Below are 6,000 nucleotides of genomic sequence, written 5' to 3' on the forward strand. Positions count from 1 at the left end.
GACGCAAAAATCGTCATTTTGCGTCATCGGAGGATTTTCTGTCCAGAGGCTAAAGACTACAGCCAATAGATGGCGCTGTTCCGCATGTTTTCAGCCCGCCTATAGGGTGGGATCTCACTCACAGAATGTACACAGTATCAGCCGTCTTTCTTTGGAAGCTAAGCTAGCATGCTCTTGTTCTGTGGAGAAAGCTGAATAATAGGAGAAAGCTGAGTAAGTAGGGGTTACCATCTTCCTTTTCCCGGACTTGTCCGGCGGGCGAGACTGTTAAAAATGTCCGGGATTCGGCTTTTGCGTTCTGCGGTCGCCATTCATTGTTTACATGCACACCTCTCGTTTCAATCTAACTGAATTAATTCCGATCGGTGAATCTGACTGTAGTGTTTACATGAACGCTAAACAAGTGATCGGTTGATGTGCGTTTTAACATTGCTAAGAAAATTCCCGCTCCTCCGTGAGAGATGCGAGACCCGGCGCGTCTCAGTAATGAAGCCACCGGCCTCGCGCCGTTCTCCCGCGGCCGTCAGCCTCGTCCTGCTCGCCACAGTAAACATGATGAATGGCGACTGTAGAACGCAAAAGCCGAATCCCGGACATTTTGGGTCTCTAAATCCCTGGCAAACTCATCACTTACTTAGGCTAGCCTTGTTGTTTTCAACTGTGCTCTCTAACCGGTAGGTGTGGCCTCCTAAGGCAGCGAAGCAAGTGCATTCTGGGAGTTGTTGTCTTTCATCCACATAAGCCAAAAATACATTTTCTGGCTTTTCTCGGTCTAGAAAGCTCCAAATTCAAAAATTTCTCCACATTTCTTCTACTTAAATGACCTATTTTAAATACACATTCATCTTCCCAGAGGTGAAGTATCCCTTTAAACATTCTACAACATTCAATACGAATATGAATCATTATGTGAACATGTAAACAACATGTACAGTGTTAACGTGCAAAGTCTCAACAGCACAAGAGTTTTATGCAGTACATGCTCTAACACTGCTCAACTGGAGTATGAACCTATTTTTCTTCAGAATTCTACATTCAATGTGTACATTAATTTGAATCAACATAAACTAGGAATGTTAACATAAAATGTTACATAACTACAATGTAAACATAAAATGTAAACAATAGATATTTGCACAGGTACCACATGCATAGTGTGAAAAGAGTGTTCTGCGCTTTGATATGTTTTCAAGTATGAGCATGGTTTTTCTTAAAAATTCTATGGGCATTGAGGTTGTGAGTATGGATTGATAGTAATGATGTTCTGGGTTTATAAAATGTCCAGCTATACAATGTCCATGACCCAGATGTTACTATCCAGAACACAATTAAATTCAGCACGGAACTGTGGGAAATTGTCATATGAGTCAGAGAGTTCTAGGACCATCCCACAGGTATGTCCAATCGGCCTTCTGGTGAAGTCTGTCTGGACGGTGAACTGTACATGAATAGCCTCAGCAACCACCAAACTGGAACCAGTACAGAGTCTCAGAAATTTGCAGAGTTTGTCTTCGTCAGTTTCCCTGATGTACCTTTTCAGGTGATTGGCAACCTCTGCTTGATTTTCTGACATTTGTGCTAGGAACTTCAACAGCCTAGTCACCTTTTTTGGTGTAGGCTTCATGTCTTTGTATAACTGTTGAATTTCTTCTTGACTAAGAGAGATCTGGCCTTTTGTGAACTCCCTCCAACAGTCAATAACGAACATTGGTTTCTGTATGAGTTCCTTGTGTGCAATTTCGTCAACAATTCCTGGTAGAGAGGAAACCGTGACCCTCCTCCTGCATTCATAAGTGTTCATGATGTCCAGAAATTCATCCATGTCAACAGAGGAAAGTCATTGATCGCTTGATTGAGAACATCTCATTCCTGGCAGCTCACAAAATGAAGGAAGGCTGCCTTTAGGTCTGTATATACAGCCCCAAACATCATTTCCTCAAGAAATGGTGGAGCAAGCTTAATGGGCAGGTATTTGCAATCTTTAAACCCTTTAAGAAGGATTCGCCCCACAGCTTTCCATTTGTCAGAGCTGAAGTCATGTCTGAGGGAAGGCACTTTTACAGATGTCCCGACAGTGCAGTGTTCATAGAAATCAGACCAGAAGCTACTGTACACATCGCGAAGGACACCCGGACCACTGCCTGCTTCCTCTGAGTTGTTAGGAAGTATACGTCTCACTGTCAAGGACTGGTTGACAATCTTGTGGTCAGAAAATGCCTCTATCATCCCATATGAAAAAGGTTTGCTAAAAACACCTGTGATTCTTATATGTTCCAACAGAATAATGAAGGGACATATATGCTGCAAAAAACACATATATAAATTGCATAATATTAATGTATTTTTAATCATATTATGTCATATATGTCCTACATACAACTAAAGCCATATAGATTTTCATGATGTAAAAATATAGAAAAATAATGCTGATTTAATATGAATGTCCAGCATGGATGTGTATAAAACAGTCCAGTTTACCAATCAGTTTAAGGCTGTACTTCACTCATGCTTGTTCTTATCTTGTCCTAAGTCGAGCCCTATGCCTGTAGTCAATCATGGTTATATACTGTATAATCAGCCTTACAGTATATGAAACACAACATTTAAACTACACACACAAGCACACATTTTAATTACAACATTTTTTTTATTAGAGTGTATTCTACAAGATACAGTTGCATATTTCACATATCACTAGTTTTCATTTTAAATCCTGCATCACCAGATTTCATTTTCATTTGTGACAATTTCTCTAAACTTTATCACAGTACTACTATACAACAGTTCTATTCTTAACCTACAAACATAAAACTTTCCTAAATGTCAAAGTGATTCTTATGCTTATCACTCTAAAAATAATTCAGTGGCTTAGTAAATATCACAGTAATAATTAACTTTATTAACTTAATGAAATCTCTGAATATAATTTACTTGATAGTTTGAGTTGAACATACCGAAATAATTGACTAAAACTCCAACAATTAATTTTGTCTGAAATGTACAGTTATATTTAAGTTTGAAGTTTTTCACTAAAATAATTTAGTATTTGACAAACCAATTATTTATTTAAAATACACTTAGCTAATATATTTGTGAAATTTCCATCACAATATTTGAGAATGGATAATTAAACTGATCTGTTTCAAGAACCACAAATATTACTTAAATAAAATCAATATTATTAATATTTAACACGCATAAGAAATTGATTAAGTTTAATCAATTAAAACAATGCACCCCTCCCCCACCCTCTGACGTGACGACAACTCAACGGTTGAGTGAGCGCGCGCTGTTTGAAATTCTCTTCAGTCTCCAGAACAGTTCTCCTCTCCTCTTCTCAGCGGCGCAGAATTGGTGCATTTCCTCTGTGAAATTCAGGTGTGTGTATGTTTTATTTTATCTGTATAATTAGGCCGCTGTACGTGAGCTGTATCGTTCAGTTTCGTTCCACCAAGTGGGGCACTAATTTTTCTTTTGCTCAATATGTTCAACGTTAATAAAAGGTATCCAAGCAAAAAGTTCTCCACGCATTTTCCTGCAGTTAATGAGAAAAGTGTATTTATTGGCGCACTATATTGATTGCATATTGAGACGTCTAAAACGGTTGAGCTCGATTTTCAACCAATCAGCATTGAGAATGTAAGTAGGTCACAGCCGAAATCAAGCCAATATCACTACGCACATGTAAACAGAGGAGGACGTAAGCAGCGCATCTTCATCTGATAACGGCGATCAAGCTCGATTAACACCCGTAAAGTGTATTCTTCATGTCGGAAAAGATGGTGGGAAAGGTCCGCAGCCCTTTACTGAAGTCCGACGGGAAAAATCAAGCAATGTGCGTAGGAATGGCTCAAAACGTCGGACACTACGAAGCTAACGTTAGCTATTGCTAATAAACATGTTGCCCTCCTGGACAAACTGGTCTCTGATGTCCCAACAACTACGGGTTTCACCCGGCCTGATATCGGCGTTTTATAGACAAAAAAAAAACGCTTGACTTGTGTGTATGTGCGTGATGGGTAGGTTAAGGGGTCGGGTTAGTGTGTGTGTGTGTGTGTGTGTGTGTGTGTGTGTGTGTGAGAGAGAGAGAGAGAGAGATGGGTAGGTTTAGGGGTCAGGTTAGTGTGTGTGTGTGTGAGAGAGAGAGAGAGAGAAAGAGAGAGAGAGAGATGGATAGGTTTAGGGGTCAGGTTAGTGTGTGAGTGTGTGTGAGGAGAGAGAGATAGGCTGCTGTTAGTAGCCTAAAAGAGGCCTAGAAATAGGGTTTCGTTCCACATATTTAATATCAGAAATATATAGAGATTCCTTAGGAAAAAGTTCTCCACACACAATCTTGCAGTTTTTGAGTAAAATTATGCTAAAGGTGCCCATTTTGAAAAAAAGGGAAAACATAGGGAATTTTGCACTTTCAAACCTGTCATCATATAAACCCAAAAATGCCGAATTACCACTTGAAGTACAAAATAAAATTTTGAAATTTTAAAACAGTTTGAAATGTGTGATGACTAGGGACAGTAAACATGATAAGATTATCAAGAAAACTTCTACTGTAACATTAACATCCCAATTATTACTTCTCATTATGTTGTTCCAATTCAAAGGTAATATTTGAGGTAAAATCTGAATAACAAATAGAATTAAGCCAAAATATAATAACAGAACTCCCAACTCTCACGCATTCACCGTGAGACTCACGCAATTGACACTTTTCACACGCTCTCACACCACACATCCATTCTCAGGAAAGCCATTTATTGACCATAATATAGGCACGTTAGTTGGCTAGAAAAAAGAGCTATAGAGAGTATTTTGCTAAATATGTGTACTATATTACATATTTATTATATTTGTACTTATATCATTAAATAAAGTTGTTATTATAATAAAAAACACATTATATTTAATTTGAGTTATTTTTAACCTTAAATAATACTACCAGCTGATAGGGCTGTCTGTGTGTAGCCTATTTTTCTTGAGGAAAATGAACGCCTATCTTGTGTACCTAATATTTATCCAAATGAGTCAACATTAAATCAAATCACAAGAATTGAATTGAAATCGTGAAATTTCTTTAAGAAATTTGTAAAAAAAAAAAAAAAAAAAAAAAACTTAGCTTACCAGAAATTGTACCATATAAACATTGTAACATGTTGTCAAAATTCAGTTTAGTTACTAAAATGTTTTGACAATCACAATACACTTATTGTGATGCAAGTTTTTTTTTGTGCAACCCCCCCCCCCAAATCTCACTCCAAGTTAAACTCAAAAGTATACAAAGAAAAACACTTTTAAAAATAACAGATTTAATGGTGAATTGTTAATTTGCATACACGAGCAGTAACTGCACTACATGTCCATATTCACAGGAATGATTATTGTAAACAAGATTTAATTTTGATTTATTTATTTACCTACCCATCTCTCTCACACACACACACTGACCCAACCACCAAACCTACCCATCTCTCTCTCACACACACACACACACACACACACACACACACACACTCACACACTAACCTGACCCCTAAACCTACCCATCTCTCTCTCTCTCTCTCTCTCTCTCACACACACACACCCACACACTAACCCGACCCCTTAACCTACCCATCACGTACATGCACACAAGTCAAGCGCCTATAAAACGTCGATATCAGGCTGGGTGAAACCCGTAGTTGTTGGGACATCAGAGACCAGTTTGTCCAGGAGGGCAACATGTTTATTAGCAATAGCTAACGTTAGCTTCGTAGTGTCCGACGTTTTGAGCCATTCCTACGCACATTGCTTGATTTTTTCCCATGGGACTTCAGTAAAGGGCTGCGGACCTTTCCCACCATCTTTTCCGACATGAAGAATACACTTTACGGGTGTTAATCGAGCTTGATCGCCGCTATCAGATGAAGATGCGCTGCTTACGTCCTCCTCTGTTTACATGTGCGTAGTGATATTAGCTTGATTTCGGCTGTGACCTACTTACATTCTCGATGCTGATTGGTTGAA

This window comes from Scardinius erythrophthalmus, assembly GCF_964197995.2.
Source record: "Scardinius erythrophthalmus genome assembly, chromosome: 4".
NCBI lineage: Eukaryota > Metazoa > Chordata > Actinopteri > Cypriniformes > Leuciscidae > Scardinius > Scardinius erythrophthalmus.